This window comes from Microcaecilia unicolor, chromosome 2 (genome assembly GCF_901765095.1).
Source record: "Microcaecilia unicolor chromosome 2, aMicUni1.1, whole genome shotgun sequence".
In the NCBI taxonomy this organism is placed as follows: Eukaryota; Metazoa; Chordata; class Amphibia; order Gymnophiona; family Siphonopidae; genus Microcaecilia; species Microcaecilia unicolor.
The window spans coordinates 661,075,558-661,098,152 of NC_044032.1; positions in this window are offsets into that span (position 1 = coordinate 661,075,558).

The window sequence follows — 22,595 nt, forward strand, 5'->3', positions numbered from 1 at the left end:
CTCCAGTAGTCATCTGGTCACATAGGGCACCTGTTTGTGACGTGGAGGGGAATAATTCAAGGCATTTGGCCGTGGGAGGAGACAGCATTTTTAGTGCACTGGCCCCCCTGACATGCCAGGATACCAACCAGCCACCCTAGGGGTCACTGCGGTGGACTTCAGAAAAGCTCCCACGTGCATAGTTCCCTTACTTTGGGAGCTGAGCCCCCACAACCCCCCCCCCCAAACCCACTACCCACAAATGTACTGCACCCACTGAAATTGCTCCAGGGACCTGCATACAGCCTCTAGGACTTATTGCTGCTGTATAACTTTGGCACACCAGTTGACACCTGAAGACTAATCTCTCTGAAAAAGTCCTTTCTTGAAATAACCACGTTTACTCACAGTTAACTGCAGATCAGAGGTTGTGCCCCACTGGCAAAGAGTCCCCTGGTACTAAGATGAGCAGTAGGTCAGAGCTGGCACAAGGGTGTACAATGCCCTCTTTCAGCACCATTCAAGGTAATAACTAAGTTCTCTAAAGTGGGTAACACAGGAAAGGGAACTAAAACTGGCTTACAAAAATGGCCACTACCGCATGGACTACAACAGGAAACAAAACAGGGCACACTCTGAACCCAGTTAGCAGGGGGGGAAAGCACCAGGGGAGTAGAGCCTACCAACTACCAATACCTATACCCACCACAATGCATTGCTGATGTGACTCTGCAGTGCAAATAACAAAAAAGGTGCCACACTCACCCCAGTGCCACATTACAAGCAGGCAAAGGCTGTCAGAGGACAGAACACATTCTGCTGTCATGGAGGTGGGTACGGCATTTGAGGCTGGCATAGAGGCTAGCAAAAAAGTATTTGTAACCTGTTTTTTATGCTGGGAGGGGGTTGGTGACCACTGGGGAAGTACGGGGAGGTCATCCCCGATTCCTTCCTGTGGTCATGTGGTCAGTTCGGCCACCATTTTGAAGCTTGGACCTGAAAAAAAAGGGACCCAGTAAAAGCGGCCAAATACTCTTCATTGCCAGGTTTTTTTTTCCATTATGGGCTAAAGCTGGCCATTTCGTAACCCCGCCCATGCCCGCCCATGTCCCTTCTTCGCGTCGCTGCCAACACGCCCCCTTGAACTTTTGCCGGCTTTGCGACGGGAAAGCGGTGATGGTGTCAAAACAGCGGCTTTCAATTATACCGATTTGGCTGCTTTTGCGAGATCGCTGGCCATCTCCCGATTTGTGTCGGAAGATGGCCGGCGATCACTTTCGAAAATGAGCTGGTTAGTCATGATTGAAACAGGTCTAGACCAAACTTGGTTTTGCTTTGTTACATTATGGCAGAAAAACATCAAAGTTTGGGGAACATCCAAATCCCGCCCCCAACACGCCACCTTGTGATTTTTATGCATTGCAGAGAAAAACATATGAAATCCAAGTTTTGAAAATCACGATTTGGATTTTATGCCATTTTTTTTAGATGCTTTTCTCTTTTGAAAATGACCAATTAGTTTCATCTGAAATAAATTTGACTGCTTTTCTTGAGGATTCTCAAGACATTATTTGTACAAGATCTACTTTGTAAGTAACCTTTAGCAGTGAAAAAAGTAAGTCTCTGATTATGAAACGATACTTTCAGAAGACATGAGGTTTTCCATGGTGAAAAGATACATATTTTCCCCAGATGTTTTTAGCTTTTAAGTCTAGGGTGATTGCCCTGAGGGCTTCCTTTGCAACTGGAGCATTTTCTTACAGGGCATGAGAAATAATGTCCAGTTTGGGTGGTGGTGGGGGTGGTGGGGGGAGGGGTGATTGCTATATAGCAATGCCATTTATTTAACTGGGTTTGGACCTAATTATTTTCTCTTATTTTTTTTCTTTTGTAATAACTGCTTCTTTTCTACGTGGGTTGATGGCTTTTGTTTTAGTTTGCTTTTTTGTGAAATATCATTCTTGTACTTCTCTGTATATTTATTTATTAGTAGCATTTGTATCCCACATTTTCCCACCTATTTGCAGGCTCATGTACACTTTTGAAAATTAATTAACATTGAGGCATATTTTCAAAGCACTTTGGGAGGCTAAGTTCCATAGGTTTCTATGGAACTTTGGGAGGCTAAGTGCTTTGAAAATGAGCCTGATAGTAACATAGTAAATGATGGCAATTAAAGATCTTACAGTGGAGGAGTGGCCTAGTGGTTAGGGTGGTGGACTTTGGTCCTGAGGAACTGAGTTCAATTCCCGGCACAGGCAGCTCCTTGTGACTCTGGGCAAGTCACTTAACCCTCTATTGCCTGCCTCATTGAGCCTGCCATGAGTGGGAAAGCACAGGGTACAAATGTAATAAAAATAAAAAAATCCAGTCTGCCCAAGCTAAACTCATTTTACATGGTATGTGATACTTTATACCCAGGTTTGATTTGTCCTTGCCTTTCTCAGGGCATCATCACACGATATGGTTTGATATAAGAGCAAAAGTGGAGTTCAGACGCACAAAACTCAAAATACTGGATTTCAGACGTACTGATTTTGGTAAAATGGGGCAAGATGTAAAGAGAGGTGACAAGACCTTTTTTTTAGATATATTTGAGAAAGCAGAAACACTAGGAATGGAATTGGTAGGCTGAAAAATGCTGAGAATAGCTATGTGGGGAGTGATGAGGATAAAGCGATTGTGCTAAACAAATACTTCTCTTCGGTGTTCACAGAAGAAAATCCTGAAGAAGGACCGTGGTCGGCTGACGAGGGTATATCTGGGAATGGAGTGGATATTGCGCTGTTCAGAGAAGAAAGTATTTATAGACTGCTTGGAAATCTGAAGGTGGAGAAAGCCTCACATTGGTAGTAGGAAATATAATGGAGTCATTGCTGAAGGAAAGGATAGTTAACTTTCCAGAAGCCAATTGGTTACAGGATCTGAGGCAGCAAAGGAAAATTCTGCCAAATGAATCTGATTGACTTCTTTGACTGGGTGATTAAAGAACTGGATAAAGGACATGCACTAGATGGATTTCAGCAAAGCCTTTGATACGGTCCCTCACAGAAGACTCATGAATAAGCTGAGAGGGCTGACCTTGGGACCCAAAGTGGTGAACTGAATTGGAAACCGGGTGACTGAAAGGTGGCAGAGGGTGGTGGTAAATGGATCCACACGTAGGCAACCAGAGATCAATAGGTACCCTTAGAGGCAAAACCAAGGACATCTTCCTGCCCAAATTCTCCTCTTTTATTTCCTCCTAATCTGTCACTCTATCTTTCTGCATTTTATTCCCTAAACACTCCAATGGTCTGGGCTTCCTCCCCCCCAGGGACCTCCCAGTCACTCCTCTCAGTGACTTTTCCCACTGAAGGGAAGAAGGGAGAAGTAGCAGGATCGTACAACTGAAGAGATATGGGAGCGAAATGACAGCTGTGAATCAAGTGTTACTTGTAATTTCATGGATTCTACTAATGTTACTGCAGAACCTCGTAGTGTTGGATGATGGAAGGATAGGAAGACTGGCCATTAACACAAACAGCTAGTTTATGATGGATTAAGAATCACCTTGTTGGAAGTGAGCTAATCATCTATGGAATCTAAGCACCTTTGCAGACCCATCAAATCTGGTTGGAGACTAACAAGATATCATCAGCATACATGTAGGGTCTGATAGAACATGACTGAAATAGGGAACTGAGGGGATTGAGGTAAGAGGGCTTGGGACTCGATCTGCAGGAGGGAAGTGAAACCTGAAAAGAATGGCCTATAAGAAAGGATGAAAACACTTGAAGGAGAACACCTGAGATACCAAAAGAGGAAAGTCGGGAAAGAAGTAAGGAGTGGTTCACAAGGTCAAAAGCAGCTGTGAGATCTAATGAGATTAACAAAGCGCTGTTGCTGTGCTTAAGCTTGAAAGAAAAGGGGAAATATTGCTCTCAACAATATTGCCCCTAGAAACGAAAAACTGAGGAAAAGTAAACAAATTGTGGATAAAGGTGAGCTGGTTGATATTGTGTATCTGGATTTTCAGAAGGCGTTTGACAAAGTCCCTCATGAAAGACTCCAGAGGAAATTGGAGAGTTATGGGATAGGAGGTAGTTTCTATTGTGGATTAAAAACTGGTTAAAAGATGGAAAACAGAGAGTAGGGTTAAATGGTCAGTATTCTCAATGGAGAAGGGTAGATAATGGGGTTCCACAGGGGTCTGTGCTTAGACGTCTGCTTTTTAACTTATTTATAAATGACCTAGAGATGGGACTAACTAGTGAGGTAATTAAATTTGCTGATGACACAAAGTTATTCAAAGTCTTTAAATCACGTGAGGATTGTGAAAAATTAAAAGAGGACCTTACGAGACTGGGAGACTGGGTGTCTAAATGGCTGATGACGTTTAATGTGAGCAAGTGCAAAGTGATGCATGTGGGAAAGAGGAACCCGAATTATAGCTACGTCATGCAAGGTTCCACGTTAGGAGTCACGGACCAAGAAAGGGATCTAGGTGTCGTCGTTGATGATACATTGAAACCTTCTGATCAGTGTGCTGCTGCGGCTAAAAAAGCCAATAGAATGTTAGGTATTATTAGGAAAGGAATGGAAAACAAAAATGAGGATGTTATAAAGCCTTTGTATCGCTCCATGGTGCGACCGCACCTCGAATATTGTGTTCAATTCTGGTCGCCGCATCTCAAAAAAGATATAGTGGAATTAGAAAAGGTGCAGAGAAGGGCGACAAAAATGATAAAGGGGATGGGACGACTTCCCTATGAGGAAAGGCTAAAGCGGCTAGGGCTCTTCAGCTTGGAGAAAAGGCGGCTGAGAGGAGATATGATAGAGGTCTATAAAATAATGAGTGGAGTTGAACGGGTAGATGTGAAGCGTCTGTTCACGCTTTCCAAAAATACTAGGACTAGGGGGTATGCGATGAAGCTACAATGTAGTAAATTTAAAACGAATCGGAGAAACCGTTTCTTCACTCAATGTGTAATTAAACTCTGGAATTCGTTGCCAGAGAATGTGGTAAAGGGAATTAGCTTAGCGGAGTTTAAAAAATGTTTGGATGGCTTCCTAAAGGAAAAGTCAATTTTTGGGATCTTGCCATGTATTTGTGACCTGGATTGGCCACTGTTGGAAACAGGATGCTGGGCTTGATGGACCTTTGGTCTTTCCCAGTATGGCAAAACTTATGTACTTATGAAACAGGATCTGCTACAACTGAGGCAGGAAGCTGAACAGAATAAGGATGTCTGCCCTGCCTTACTTTGCAGTTCCTTTCAGTTGCTATGATTTTTAAGATTGTTCACCACTTAGACATGCATGTCAAACAAAGAAGTCTGTAAAGTATGAATGAATGAAATAATAAACACCATCTCTTCACCATAGGAATGCCAGAAGATCATCCCGCACATTCCTTGATCTGCACTTCCCCAGTTGTAAAGGAATGAAATACATATCAATGCACGCGTCAAACTTCACCTACTTGAGCACACAGTTATGGAACGCACTGCCGCGTAACTTGAAATCGATCTATGAAAGAACGAACTTCCACATATTACTGAAGACCCATCTCTTTGAAAGAGCATACCAAAAAGACCAACCCAAGTGAATATACACTACACAACTCGCCTATTTAATTTCAGAACTGTTTCTTAAAATCTGCTTGTATGCTACTACTTTGTTTTTATCATCATACTAACCAAGATCATGCAATACTAAATGTTTATATTACTAACACTCTTCCACTACTTATGATGTATTGTAAGCCACTTTGAGCCTGCAAAGAGGTGGGAATAAATAAATAAATAGAATCCCACTTCTTTCATGCACAGGTCCATCTGCTCATTTGTTATTCCACAGAGGAGGCAATTTTCAGTGCTTTCGTTTTAAAAAGCTTCTTGCAGTGGAAAATAATTGAAAATTCTCTCTCCCGCCTTTAGCAAAGTCTATTTCCCTTCTTGCAAAGTCAGTCAATAACTTTCTGATGTGAATCTTCCCCTCATAAATCTGCAGGAACTAATGGCCTGATTTACTGGGGCTTTTCCCATTCTGTGTCTATGGAGAAAGGTTTAGCAGGCCAGGCCTTAAATCTGATAAAAAGAAACAGAGAAGATGAGGGGGTGAGAGGAATATTAGCAGCAAGAGTAGTTCATTATTTAAAGAAATTGTACTGGGATCAGGTTTCTGAGTAACCACAGCGGGTACACTGTGTTTCTGAATATACATCAGATGTCAGATGCAGCTCCTCATGTCACTTTGATGGATGACCATCTTACACTGTGGAATCATCAGCTCTGTCGGGCACTTTGCAGCTCAAGTTACAGACAATTAAACCCTGAAAGAGGAAGAAAGCTGGAACAGTAACACTGCTAGCACTTTACCACCTAAAAATATGCTCTTCTAGCTCTACATGTTCATGAACACCTCTGTCCTGGTCACTAAATGTCACACACAGAGTCCCTGGGTTCTCAGGTAGGAGCAGTGCTGTAGCCATACATCAGTGGTGTGCTGGTAAATTTTTAACAGGCTCTCTCCCCGGTCCACCTCGGCGTCCCCCCCATCCACCTCTGCGCCACCCCATCCACCTCTGCGCCCCCCCCCCCCCCCCGTCAGAAGGTGGGATTAAGGGCATGACGAACAAACTCATCGAAGCAAGCAGGGAGGGAAGGCTGGAGACGCAGCAGTGCTTAAATAAGGCGGCACTTCAACGGAGAGGTACTAAACAAGATGGATGGGAGCGGGAGGGGACGGTGGGGGGCAAAGGAAAAGCTCTGCACATGTTTGGGAGCGGGAGGGGAGGTAAGCATGGCGCCCTCCTGCCATGCTTACCTCTGTAATGGAGCCGGCTCGCTCCAAACAACAACCGGCTCGCAAGAGCTGTCAAAAATTAACAAGCGGCTCTTGCGAGCCGGACAGAGTTGGCTCCAGCACACCACTGCCATACATCTAATTTTGGACCTCACCCCCTGCTCTCCACCCCTTCCTAACTCACAAATATCCTGCCTATATCTTCCATCTCCTCTGCTCTCTCTCACATACACCCTTGGCTCTTTACTTATTTTATTTATTACATTTCTATCCCACATTTTCCCACCTATATGCAGGCTCAATGTGGCTTACATAGTACTGGAGAGGTGTTTGCAGACTCCGGTGTGAATAAATACAAAGTGATGTTGTAGTAACATAGAGTTCATGTGGCGTGGAGGGGCATAATCGAATGGGGCCAGCCATCTATATGGGCGGCCATCTCTAAGGCCGGCCCCGTAAAGCAGCATACCTGACTGTATTATCAAAACAAAATGGCCGACCATATTTCGTTTCGATAATACGGTAGGGGCCGGCCAAATCTCAACATTTGGGCCGGGGTTAGAGATGGCCAGCGTTAGAGATCGCCGCCATTGGTTTCCCACCGATAATGGAAACTAATGGCGGCCATCTCAAACCCGGCCAAATCCAAGCCATTTGGTCGTGGGAGGAGCCAGCATTTATAGTGCAGTGGTCCCCCTCACATGCCGGGACACCAACCGGGCACCCTAGGGGGCACTGCAGTGGACTTCACAAATTGCTCCCAGGTGCACAGCTCCCTTACCTTGTGTGCTGAGCCCCCCCAAACCCCCCCAATCCCACTACCCACAACTGTACACCACTACCATAGCCCCTATGGGTGAAGGGGGGCACCTACATGTGGGTACAGTGGGTTTCGGGTGGGTTTTGGAGGGCTCATATTCAGGGGCGTATCTGAGGTTCGGCGGTAGGGGGGGCAGGGGCTAGAGTGAAGGGGTACATTATAACCCCCCCCCCACCACCGCCGCCTTCGCCGTCATCGTCAACCCTCCCCCCCTACCTCCAACCCTTTCCCCGCCTACCGCCGTCACCTACCCCGAGGTCCGCTCCTGCCGGCTTTTTAAACTATTACTTCAGCTGGCGGGGGACCCCAACCCCCGCCAGCCCAGCCGAGGTCTTCTTTAACATCTTCATCCTCGTGCTGTTAAAACTGCATGATGCATCCTTCCAGTTGGACGGAGTTTGACGTCGCAGCACGTTGACGTCCTGCATAAATTCCATTGCAGTAGTCTACGTGGCTTAGTATCATTGATTGTATCAGGTTGCAAAATGTTTCCCTTGGGAAGAATTGTTTCAAGCGTTTGAGTTTCCACATTGAGTGGAACATTTTCTTTGTTGTGGATGCCACTTGGCTCTCTAGAGAGCACACATTTTCTGCTCCGCTCACTCAGTCTTCTCCATCTCTCCATAATTCCCTTATCTGCCACCTCTTTCTCTTCTCTTCCTCTACGTCTCCCTCCCTGCCTCTCTCCTCCACACCATTCTTTCCCTTATTCCTTCTTTCCATTTCTGCCCCTTCCTACTCTTCCCTTCCCACCCATCTTTCAATTCGTGTTCCCTTCCCCCCTTCCTTCACCCAATTTTTTCTATCCCTCTTCCCTCACCCTTCTCCACCTCTTTTCTTCCCCCTCTCCTCTAAACTATTACTACTACTTAACACTTCTAAAGCGCTACTAGGGTTATGCAGCGCTGTACAGTTTAACAAAGAAGGACAGCTCAAAGGAGCTTACAATCTAAAGGACAACATGTGCAGACAGTCAGTTGGGGCAGTCTAGATTTCCTGGATAGAGGTAAAATGATTAGGTGCCGAAGGTGACATTGAAGAGATTGGGTTTGAGTAAGGATTTGAAGATGGGTAGGGAGGGGGCTCTGTGTATGGGCTCAGGGAGTTTGTTCCAAGCATAGGGAGAGGCAAGGCAGAAAGGGCGGAGCCTGGAGTTGGCGATGGTGGTTTCACCTTTCCCCTCCCTAGCACACACTTTTTCCCCCCTCCTGGAGCTCTTTCATCCTCCCTTTCTCTCTCTTTCCCCCAACATATGTCACACAAAGGGGCATAATCGAACGGAAATGTCTATCTCCATGGGCGTTTATCTCCGAGAACGGGTCCGTGAAGGGGCGGACCGAAGCGTATTTTCGAAAAACATGGACGTTTATCTTTTTTTGAGCTGGGCGTTTTTGTTTTTCAGCGATAATGGAAACCGAAAGCGCCCAGCTCAAAAACGAATAACTCCAAGACATTTATTCGTGGGAGGGGCCAGGATTCATAGTGCACTGGTCCCCCTCACATGCCAGGACACCAACCGGGCACCTTAGGGGGCACTTTTACAAAAAAAAAAAAACAAGGTAAAACAGCTCCCAGGTGCATAGCACCCTTCCCTTGGGTGTTGAGCCCCCCAAATCCCCCTCAAAACCCACCGCCCACAAGTCTACACCATTACTATAGCCCTAAGGGGTGAAGGGGGGCATCTACATGTGGGTACAATGGGTTTTGGGGGGCGGTTTGGAGGGCTCTCATTTACCAGCACAAGTGTAACAGGTGGGGAGGGATGGGCCTGGGTCCACCTGTCTGAAGTCCACTGCACCCCCTAATAACTGCTCCAGTGACCTGCATACTGCTGCCAGGGAGGTGGGTATGACATTTGAGGGTGAAAATAAAAAGTTGTGAAACGGCATTTTTTGTGGTGGGAGGGGGTTTGTGACCACTGGGGGAGTCAGGGGAGGTCATCCCCGATTCCCTCCAGTGGTCATCTGGTCATTTAGGGCACTTTTTGGGGCCTTATTCGTGGAAAAACAGGGTCCAGGAAAAGTGCCCTAAATTCTCGCTAAAAACGCATATTTTTTTTCCATTATCGGCGAAAGGCGCCCATCTCTGATCGCCCAATAACCACGCCCCAGTTCTGCCTTCACCACGCCTTCGACACGCCCCCATCAACTTTGTCCGCATCCGCGACAGAGTGCAGTTGAAAACGTCCAAATTCGGCTTTCGATTATACCGCTTTATTCGTTTTTGTGAGATAAACGTCTATCTCCCGATTTGGGTCACAATATAGGCGTTTTTCTATTTCGATTATAAGCAGGACAGTGTCCAGCAGCAGAGACAAAAACAGAGTAACACAAGCCTGAAAATAGACACTCAGAAGCTTGTTAACACCATACCAACAATATGTCCAACAATTCAAACTGCTCCAAGTTGGGGTATCACCAGCCCTGCCTATGAAAAGTCAGTGCTGAAAATGTTTTAGAACCCCAATACATTTCCAGTTTAGAAAACAGAACAAGTCAGACTGCTGCAGCTTCTTCCTTCCTATGTATGAACATGATCCCTCACCTTGTTTACAACAGAATGAGAAACTATAAATTTGAAATAAATAAGCAGATTAAAAAAATGGAAACTCTCCAAAAGCAGACCCTGTGAAGAGTGGAAACTGATGTAAACATCAGTTCGTAATACATTTCCTTCTTTAAATACCCAAGCATCTTATCAGCATGATCATCAGAGTTTTCTGGAGTTTGGGTGTTTAAAGAAGGAAATGTATTACAAACTGATGGTTACATCAAACCCACAGATAGTAAATTTTGTTGGCATGCACCCTCAACATTTGATTTCAAATTTAACATTTGCCCAATTTTTGAGATAAAGGCAAATTTGTGATACCTCTCAACAATTTTGTCAGTCTTCAGAAATATTGAAGGATAAATTTAAAGAACGGGGGGGGGGGGGGGGGGTGTCCCACAAAATTGATTAAGCAGGCTCACAAGAGAGCGCGTTTCAACAATAGAGATCTATTATTTACTGCTAAACAACGTGAGAATCAGAAGCTGTCACATGCATAATGACATATAATAAGATGTCTGGAAAATTATCTTCTATTATTAGAAAACATTGGAACGTTCTTCAAACTCATGAGATCTTTAAAGGTCAAAGATGAATGATCTCGTATGCTCGCAAAAGTAACCCACAGGATAAAATCAGTATAGCGGGTGTGTGATCAATTAAAGAGACTCCTTCTTCAAATCCTTGCTCAAAGCCCACCTCTTCAATGTCGCTTTCAGCACCTAACCATTATTCATCTATTCAGGAAATCTAGACTGCCCCAATTTGATTGACTGCACTTTTTTGTCCTTTAGATTGTAAGTTCCTTTGAGCAGGGACTGTCCTCTGTGTTAAATTGTACAGCGCTGCGTAACCCTGGTAGCGCTTTATAAATGTTAAGTAGTAGTAGTAGTAATAGTAGGGGAACACCGTAAATGCGGTAAATGTTTGATTTGTCTAAACACATTGGAATGATCCGAATTAGTTTGGCATAATAAGCAAAGAAAGATTATCTTCTTGAAACATAAAATGAATTGTGAGTCTAGAAATGTAATACATGTGTTCATTTGCCATTGTGAAAAATTATACATTGGTCATACTTTTCGGAAATTTAAGACTAGAGTAATTGAACACAGATGTATATCTAATAATAAGTTTGAAGCACTGATGGTACGTCACTGTCGTCAGATGGTCCATAAATTTGAACAGTTATCTATATAGTGATTGATCAAGTCCATATGGGTATGAGAGGGGAGGATTATAGAAAAGCTGCTTTGACGCAAAGAACAGTGGATCTTCCAGCTTAACACCATAGAACCTCATGGGCTCCAACAAAAATGTTGAATAGAATGCATTTTTTTGAGGTGGTTTACCTTTAAGTGTATTTCTGGTTCTGATTGGCGGATTCATGAGTTGGCATCCTTTTGAAGCTCCGTAGCCATCTTGGAGTCAGTTATAGCGATCATGAAGTTATTTGGCAGCATTTCTTCCTGAAGCAGTGAGCTCCAGCAAAACAAGGCGCTCTTGTTGAAGATCTTTTGAGTGAAGATATTTTCGAGTTAGTGTGGTGTATATTTTGACAGTGCATTGAAGATGCTACGGCTTTGTCTTCCCCGATTGCCCCTTTTACTCCTCGTTCATCTAGTGGTCCAACCGATTCTTTTGCCAGCTTCCTGCTTTTAATATACCTAAAAAAAAATTTTTACCATGTGTTTTGGCCTCCAACGCAATCTTTTTTTCTTGGCCTTCCTTATCGGCGCTTTGTATTTGACTTGACATTCCTTATGCTGTTTCTTATTATTTTCAGTTGGCTCCTTCTTTCATTTTTTGAAGGATTTTCTTTTAGCTTTAATAGCTTCCTTCACTTCACTTTTTAACCATGCCAGCTGTCGTTTGGTCTTCTGTCCTCCTTTTTAAATATGTGGAATATATTTGTCCTGGGCAGCCGCTACTCTTTTTTTCACCGTTCTTATTTTATCATAGTCTCCTTTTTTAAAGTTAAATGCTAAGGTATTTCATTTCCTATGTATACTTACTTCAAAGCTGATATCAAATCCGATCATATTATGATCACTGTTATCAAGCGGCCCCAGCACCATTACCTCCCTCACCAGATCATGTGCTCCACTAAGGACTAGGTCTAGAATTTTTCCTTCTCTCGTCAGCTCCTGTACCAGCTGCTCCATAAAGCTGTCCTTGATTTCATCAAGGAATTTTACCTCCCTAGTGTGCCCCGATGTTACATTTACCCAGTCAATATCGGGGTAATTGAAATCACCCATTATTATTGTGTTGCCCAGTTTGTTTGCGTCCCTAATTTCCTTTAACATTTCTGCATCCGTCTGTTCATCCTGGCCAGGCGGATGGTAGTACACTCCTATCATTATCCTTTTCCCCTTTATACATGAAATTTCAATCCACAGTGATTCCAAGAAGTGTTTTGTTTCCTGCAGAATTTTCAATCTATTTGATTCAAGGCTCTCCTTAATATACAATGCTACCCCTCCACCAATTTGATCCACCCTATCACTACTACATAATTTGTACTCTGGTATGACAGTGTCTCACTGGTTATCCTCCTTCCACCAGGTCTCAGAGATGCCTATTATATCTAATTTTTCATTTAGTGCAATATATTCTAACTCTCCCATCTTATTTCTTAGGCTCCTGGCATTTGCATATAGACATTTCAAAGTATGTTTGTTGTTCCTATTTACATCATGCTCAGTACTTGACAGTATTAATTTGCAATCTTTTGTCTGTTTTTTTATGTTTATTTAAGTACACCTGATCTACTACGGTCTCTTTTGCAATCTCACTATCAGGATACCCTATCTTCCCTGTTTTGGTGATATCTTTGAAAGATACCTTATCCCGAACCATGTGCTTTTGAGTGATTGTCGGCCTTCCCCCTGTTTCTAGTTTAAAAGCTGCTCTGTCTCCTTTTTAAATGCCGATGCCAGCAGCCTAGTCCCACCCTGGTTAAGGTGGAGCCCATCCTTTCGGAATAGGCCCTCCCTTCCCCAGAATGTTGCCCAGTTCCTAACAAATCTAAAACCCTCCTCTCTGCACCATCGTCTTATCCACGTATTGAGACTTCGGAGATTCTGGATTTGAGCTTTCTACCTAAGAGCCTAAATTTGGATTCCAGAACCTCTCTCCCACATTTTTCTATGTCATTGGTACCCACATGTACCAAGACAGCCGGCTCCTCCCCAGCACTATCTTAAATTCTATCTAGGTGACGCGTGAGGTCCGCCATCTTTGCACCAGGCAGGCAAGTCACCAGGTGATCCTCACATCCACCAGCCACCCAGCTATCTATATGCCTAATGATCGAATCACCAACTACAACAGCTGTCCTAACCTTTCCCTCCTGGGCAGCACTTGGAGACGTATCCTCTGTGCAAGAGGATAGTACATCCCCTGGTGGGCAGCTCCTGGCTACAGGAGTACTTCCTACTTCACCAGGGTGATGCTGTCCTTCTAGGTAGCAAAAGGGCTACCAGACTGGAGGTGGGACTTCTCTATAACATCCCTGTAGGTCTGCTCTATGTACCTCTCTGTCTCCCTCAGCTCCACCAAGTCTGCTACTCTAGCCTCAAAAGAACGGACACGTTCTCTGAGATCTAGGAGCTCTTTGCATAGAGCACACACATATAACCCCTCACCAACTGAGAGATAATCATACATGTGCCACTCAGTGCAAAAGACTGGATAGCTCCCCTCTCACTGTTGGACTGCTGACTCCATCTTAGTATTTTTGAGTTTTTCAGTTAATGTCTTGATTGTTGCTTATTTTCTGCAGTGTCATTTTCTATCTCCTGTAATTATTTCCTTTACTGCATTAGGTGTATGTTTTGTCTTAAGTAAGAAGGTCTAACTCTCTCTGTTTTATTAATACTTAGCAGTTCTGATCTTAGCTTCCTAATTTTAAAAATCTGTAGTCATTTTATATTGGTTGGATTCTATTTTTTAGAATTCAAAAACAGCAACCACACTATTCAACATATGGAGGTGGATTCTGCGATCTGATTCTCTGAGGCTGTGCTGTAGAGGTTTGTCATACAATATCATCAGCGCTGTTTGGCCGCAGTGCAGGCCCCTAAGTGTGACAGCTTATAGTATTCTGCAGGTTCTGTGTACGAGTGGAATTCCTGCCGGGGTCTTGCTTTGTCCACGCAGACGTCAGTTAAGTAGGTAATTGCACAATACCACTGGCCGTGCGAATGTGATATATGTAGCTTATACACTTGCCGTTCACAGGCACTTTTGGCAGGGCTGGGCAACTCTTAGTTACTTAATTTAGTCGTGTATATCTCTCCGTGTGTATAAACACAGATGATGTACAGCAGCGTTGAGGGAAGGGTGCATTGTGGAGCAGGAGCCATGTGAAAATCGAGGGCAGTGTGGTTTAAGGTTGACTAGTAGTTGCCGCAGTAGAACTATGATTGTAAAGGACTTTACAAGACCTCACAATGCTTGCTAAATTGCATGTGACAGGCAGACTGACCAATTTATAGCGAACACAACTGAATCCATAACTAAATCATCCTGCACACCTGAAAGCTTTTCTGCTCATATTCCCTTCCAGTTGAACTGTAACCCTTGCAATGTTCTCAGGCAGTGTCTGTGCTTATATTCTCTGCATGAATGCAAAATTAATTTCATGGATCATGACACCATTTACAATAAAGAGACAGAAGATTGATGGAAAAAATATTTTTTTTTTATTTAAACACTCACCACTGCAATGAGAAGTTTTGTTTTCCTGACCAGGCTATGTGAAGTGGAAACCTATTTCATATTACTATGTTTTCTCACCAATCAGACAGTTAAAAGTGCTCATATTTTTCCAGACAATTTTTGCAGCTTTTGTTCTTCAACAAATAAATATCCTATGAAAATCCCATACACTTCTCCACAGACTCATCATGTACCTTGTTTTGATGACTCGTTGTTGGACAGCTAATTACTCAGCAAAAATAATTGAGATATTACAGTCTGTGGTGAATTTCATTTTCATTGCAGCTAAACAGGTGGTTTTGGTATAAGGGGGCCTAGGAAGGAAAGATTATAGAGAAGGCATGTCTGTTCAACGGCTCCTGCAGAAGGCTACAGTTGCTGAAGGCCCAGGTAGCTTTACATGTATGTAGCAGCAGAAATCACTGTGTCTGAGTGTATTTATTTATTCATAACATAATAGATGACGGCAGAAAAAGACCTACACGGTCCATCTAGTCTGCCCAACAAGATAAACTCATATGTGCTACTTTTTGTGTATACCTTACCTTGATTTGTATCTGCCATTTTCAGGGCACAGACCGTAGAAGTCTCGCCCAGCACTAGCCCCGCCTCCCAACCACCAGCTCCGCCTCCCACCACCTGCTCTGGCACAGACCGTATAAGTCTGCCCAGCACTATCCCCACCTCCCAACCACCAGCCCTGCCTCCCACCACCGGCTCTGGCACAGACCGTATAAGTCTGACCAGCACTATCCCCACCTCCCAACCACTAGCCCTGCCTCCCACCACCGGCTCTGGCACAGACCGTATAAGTCTGCCCAGCACTATCCCTGCCTCCCAACCACCATCCCCGCCTCCCACCACCAGCTCTGCCACCCAATCTCGGCTAAGCTCCTTAGGATCCATTCCTTCTGAACAGGATTCCTTTATGTTTATCCCATGCATGTTTCAATTCCGTTACCGTTTTCATCTCCACCACCTCCCACGGGAGGGCATTCCTTTATTCATTTATTTGTGACTTATATATCCCACATTATCCCAAACAATAAACAGTATAGGATACATAAAAAAGAAAAATGCATAAGAAAGTAATTGCCTACGTCTGGATTGACTACACTTGGCAACATCATGAAACAACAAGAAATTTCAGTCCATCAAAGACTCCTTATCCTGATTAAAGACAAAAGTCACTAATAAGGTTGTCCTTGTAATAACTTTATCCTTTGATTTCTCTAAAATGCTAGTTAAGTCCAGACTGTCTGAAGAGACATCCACCATACATACATGCTTCTCTAAGTGGAGTTGATTGCTTCTTAGGAACTGGTAAATAATAAATCTTATGCAAAGAGGGAAGAGTCTCCAATGAATATTTAAATACTTCCAACAGATATTTCTGAAAAGCTTGTCTAGTTGACATGGAGGGGCATTTTGGATGCACAAAACGTCCAAAATCCAAATAGGAAAGAAGGCCATTTTCAAAAAAAGGAAAATCTATTTCTAAAATACAATTTTCAACAAGGTTTTGTGCTTTGTATGTCTTTTTTCTTTAACTTAAAAAAAAGGGCAAGTGAAAAAAGTAGAAAATAAAGCCTTTGGGTATAAGAGGGGCCAGCACTTTTAGTAGACTGGTCCCCCGCATATCCCAGGAGAGCAATGGGGTACCCTAGGGAGCACTGCAGTGCATAAGTACATAAGGTCCATGAAACCCAGCATCCTGTTTCCAACAGTGGCCAATCCAGGTCACAAGTACCTGGAAAGATCCCAAAAAAGTACATTTTATGCTGCTTATCCTAGAAATAAGCAGTGAATGTTCCCTAAGTCCATTTTAATAATGGTCTATGGACTTTTCATTTAGGAAGCCATCCAAAACTTTTTTAAACCCCACTAAGCTAACTACTTTTACTACATTCTCTGGCAACGAATTCCAGAGTTTAATTACACATTGAGTGAAGAAAACGTTTCTCTGATTTGTTTTAAATTTTCTAGTTTGTAGCTTCATTGTGTGCCCCTAGTCCTAGTATTTTTGGAAAGAGTAAACAAGCGATTCACATCTACCTGTTCCACTCCACTCACTATTTTATAGACCTCTATCATATCTCCCCTCAGCCGTCTTTTCTGTAAGCTGAAGAGCCCTAGCCGTTTTAGCCTTTCCTCATAGAGAAGTCGTCCCAACCCCTTTATCATTTTCATTGTCCTTCTCTGTACCTTGTCTAATTCCACTATACCTTTTTTGAGATGCCAGAATTGAACACAATATTTGAGGTACGGTCGCACCATGGAACAATACAAAGACATTATAACGTCCTCATTTTTATTTTTCATTCCTTTCCTAATAATATCTATCATTCTATTTGGCACAGCAGAGGGTTTCAATGTATCTAGATCCCTTTCCTGGTTGGTGACTCCTAATGTAGAACCTTGCATGATGTAGCTATAGTGTGGGTTCCTCTTTCCCATATGCATCACTTTGCACTTGCTCACATTAAAAGTTAGATGCCCAGTCTAACAGTCTCATAAGGTCCTCTTGTAATTTTTCACAATCCTCTTGCGATTTAACAACTTTTAATAACTTTGTGTTGTCAGCAAATTTAATTACCTCACTAGTTACTCCCATCTCTTGATCATTTATAAATATGTTAAAAAGTAGTGGTCCCAGCATAGACCCCTGGGGAACCCCATTATCTACTGTTCTGTATTGAGAATACTGACCATTTAACCCTACTCTCTTAACCAGTTTTTAATCGCCAATAGGACACTACCTCCTATCCCATGACTTTCCATTTCCTCTGGCGTCTTTCATGGGGTACTTTATCAAATGCCTTTTGAAAAATCCAGATACACAATATCGACTGACTCACCTTTATCCACATGTTTGTTCACCCCTTCAAAGAAATGTAGTAGATTGGTAAGGCAAGATCCATGTTGGTTTTGTCTCATTAATCCATGCTTTTGAATATGCTCTGTAATTTTGTTCTTTATAATAGTCTCTACCATTTTGCCTGGCACTGATATCAGGCTAACCAGTCTATAATTTCCCAGATCTCCTCTGGAACCTTTTTAAAAAATTGGCGTTATGTTGGCCACCCTCCAATGTTCCAGTACCATGCTTGATTTTAAAGATAAATTACAAATTACTAACAATAGATCCACAAGTTCATTTTTCAATTCTATAAGTACTCTGGGATGAATACCATCCAGTCCAGGAGATTTGCTACTCTTCAATTTGTCATAATCTCCATTATATCCTCCAGGTTTATAGAGATTTCATTCAGTTTCTCTGACTTGTCAGCTTTGAATATTATTTCTGGCACCGGTATCTCTCCAAAGTGTTTCTCGGTGAAGACCAAAGCAAAGAATTCATTTAATCTCTCTGCTATGTCTTTGTCGTCCCTGAATGCCCCTTTTACCCGTTGGTCATCCAGTGGTCCAACCGTTTCTTTTGCTGGCATCTTGCTTTTAATATACTTAAATTTTAACTATGAGTTTTTGCCTCCAACGCAATCTTTTTATCAAAATCCCTCTTTGCCTTTCTTATCAGTGCTTTGCATTTGACTTGACATTCATTATGCTGTTTATTATTATTTTCAGTCAGTTCCTTCTTCCATTTTCTGAAGGATTTTCTTTTAGCTCTAATAGCTTCCTTCACCTCACTTTTTAACCATGCTGGCTGTCGTTTGGTCTTCCTTTCTCCTTTTTTTAATATACGGAATATATTTGGTCTGGGCTTCCAGTGGACTTCCAATATATAGTCTCAGGTACACATCTGACCATTGCTCCTTTATCTTGTTTGCTGAGCCACCCAAAAACCACCACCCCCAACTGTAGACCACTATAATGGCCCTTATGGGTGAAAGGGGAACCTATATGTTGGTACAGTAGGGATTGGCTCACAGTTTCCACCATAAGTGTAACAAGTAGGAGGAGGTATGAGCCTGGGTCCATCGTCTGCAGTGCACTTCATCCACCTCTAGACTTCTCCAGGGACCTGCATGCTGCTCTAAAGGACCTGAGTATAACATCTGAGGCTGGTAAGTTGTACTGCCTCCATATTCATGGGGGCAGAGGACATTATTGTGTATATTCAATAGGAATGTTATTTGTATAGACAGCACTGTTTACTGGGGCTCCCCCCCCCCCCCCCCCCGTCTATAGTTGCAGTGTCCTGTGATTGGCTCCTTGTGAGCTTGTTCCTACTGGTTGTTGGCTTTAAGCCAGGGCCAGCCCTCTTTCTTTGTCCCACAGGATGGGTGCGAGAGGCACAGTCTATGCCTTGCATGCCCCATGTGCTTCCCCAAAGATCTTTTCCCCAAGGTGTTCCTAGCTCTCTCACTGAGATCTCTCTCCTTTAGGCCCTTTCATTAGAGCAAGTCCCTTAGAGACCTTTCCCTTAGGTTGCTGTGAAAGACATTTTCCATTTGCCTCTCCCTGTTTGAGTTTACAGCTTTGCCCCTCAGCAGTCCTGAGATCTGGCCTCTCCTTGCCTCTGAGGTGGCTGGGTATGGAGGCCATGTTGCAGTGGCACAGTTCTTACAGGCAGCTGAATTGTAGACTGGAATCTCTTTGTGTATTGGGAGAATTGCAATAAAGTAGATTTGCCTCAGAGTCTAGTGGTAAAGTTGTTTTTTTTTTTTTTGCTTGTTTGTTTTTTACTAGGAGAGGAGGAGGAGGTTTAACTGACTGTGAGGTTATACTGGTCGGTAACACTGGACAGTGTTTGAACTGGACAGTAGCAGAGGGCAGTGACCTGGACAGTAACAGTAAAAGACCTTGGGAATAGTTCAGTGGATTTTTCTGACCAAATCACGTCAGAAAACCTTGATCTACTTTTCATCACTGAAACCTGGATCCATGATCAAAAGGACCCCATAATCCTAGATCACCTAAACTTCAGGAGATCATTAAAGACCTACTTATTCAGAAAAGCATTCCCCACCGACCTAACTTAGATGCCTCAACCCCGCAACACAGCAAAACCATAGATTGTACTGGACATTATATATTCCTTCCTATTTTCTATCCCTATGTACCTGAAGATACTATCCTTACCCGACCCTGTCAACAGACCTGTCATTTCTTCCTCTATAATATTGCCAAAATTCACCACCTCCTTTCTGAGCACACTACCACCTCTCGCTTGGACTACTGCAACTTGCTTCTCACAGGTCTTCCATTCAGCCATCTCTCTCCTCTTCAATCTGTTCAAAATTCTGCTGCATGATTAATATTTTGCCAAAGTCGCTATGCCCATATCAGCCCTCTTCTGAAGTCACTTCACTGGCTCCCTATCCATTTCCGTATACTTTTCAAGCTCCTCTTATTGACCTATAAGTGCATTCACTCTGCTGCCCCTCACTACCTCTCCACCCTCATCTCTCCCTACACTCCTTCCCAGGAACTCCATTCACTAGGCAAATCTCTCCTAATTGCACCCTTCTCCTCCATCGCTAACTCCAGACTCCGTTCCTTTTATCTCGCCGCACCTTATGCCTGGAATAGACTTCCTGAGCCATTACGTCAAGCTCCATCCCTGGCCGCCTTCAAATCCGGGCTAAGGGCCTACCTCTTTGACGCTGCTTTTAATTCCTAACCTGTCACCTGCTCGTAACCTTTATCTTGTCTTCCTCTCTTCAATAGTCCCCTTTCCCTATGTGTCCTATCTGTCTGTCCTACCCTTATCCCTTATTTGTCTTGTCGGTCTGTCCTGATTTAGATTGTAAGCTCTTTTGAGCAGGGACTGTCTTTTCTTCATGTTCAGTTGTGAAGCGCTGCATATGACTGGTAGCACTGTAAAAATGATTTGTAGTAGTAGTAGTAGACTCTAATATCAAATTGTATTTGTTTCCATACCGGACTTGGAGATCGCTTTTACGGTATTATGTAAGCCACATTGAGCCTGCAAATAGGTGGGAAAATGTGGAATACAAATGTAACAAATAAATAAATCTTTGCCCCCCCCCCCCCCCCCGGATATAAAATCACCCACTGGACCAGAAAGGAATTGAGGCGGAGGCATAGCATTAATCTATTGATCCCAGTTTACCATCAAAACCACTGCCGAGTCCATAACACCCCAACTCGAAATTGCCTCAATCAGAATCCACAACAGAACTCTACTTGATCACCTGAATTGTGTCCTGTTTTATAGACCACCAGGTAATTGGAACGAAGGCCAGACAATCCTCACTGACTTCATTTCACATGTGCAACCAACACCAATATACTAACACTAGGAGACATTAACCTTCACCTAGAAGACCCAAACTCTACAAACGCACGAGTATGCAAGGAATTCCTCCACTCATAGGATTTCAGATGGCCTCAAATGCAAGCAACCTATGTCAAAGGACATACACTCGACCTTATCTCACACAAACTGTCAACAGACCCGAGCCTAATAATAACAGATATCAAATGGACAGAAACACCATGGACCGATCACTACAAACTAAACCTATCCCAAAAATGGCGGAAGAAGAGCTCAAACCACACACAAGAACACACAACCTACAGCACCAGAGGCCAAACAGACCCAAAAACATTCTGGCTACAGATATACAATAAGGAATGGACAGCACAAACGGACTCCACACACTATCTCACAAAATGGGATAAAAGATGCAGAAGTATATTAGACGAAATAGCACTCTTATGAACAAGAACCTCACGTAGGCATAACAATGAACTGAAAATATTAAAAACACAATCCAGGAAACTCGAACGAGCATGAAAAAAAATAAAAGATGAACACACACTCAATGCATGGAAACAGATACAAAGAAAATACAAATACGCAATAAGGCAAACCAAAAGGACATACTATAAAATTAAAATAGGGCCTCATCAGAAAGACACGAAGAAACTATACCAACTCGTGAACAAACTATTAGACACTACAACCAATACAGACATTCCATCTGCAGACAAACTTGCTAAATATTTCAATTTTAAAAAATCACAAAGCTACGCAACCTGCTACCTCAGGACAATACCGATATCAAAAATTTCATCAATAGCCTGAATCCAACCCCCGGAGAATACCCAGCTGACCGAACTTGGTCAAGCTTCACTCTCTTCACCGTCGCTACCTCAGGACAATACCAATATCGAAAATTTCATCAATAGTCTGGATCCAACTCCCGGAGAATACCCAGCTGACCGAAAATGGTCAAGCTTCACTCTCCTCACCCAGGCGATCAAAAGGTTCTCCAACACACACTGAAAATTGGATACCTGCCCCAGCTACCTAATAAAATCCGCCCCTGACCGCTTCATAACTGACCTCACAACCCACCTAAACTACATGCTTCAACAAGGTCTCTTCCCTAAGGAAAACGGCAACATCCTACTCACCCCAATACCAAAAGACACCAAGAAAAATATAAACGAAATCACCAACTACCGACCAGTAGCATCTATCCCACTGGTAATCAAATTGATGGAAAGCGTGGTAACCAAGCAACTTACTGACTATCTAAACAAATTCTCAATATTACATGAATCACAATCAGGATTTCGCCCCCTACATAGCACCGAAACAGTACTAGTCACTCTCTTAGCAAAATTCAAGCAACAAATAGCAACAGGTAAAAGCATACTCCTCATCCAATTTGACATGTCCAGTGCATTCAACATGGTAAACCACAATATACTACTAAGACTCCTAGACTACTTCGGGATCGGAGGAAATATACTTTGTTGGATCAAGGGTTTCCTAACAACTAGAACATATCAA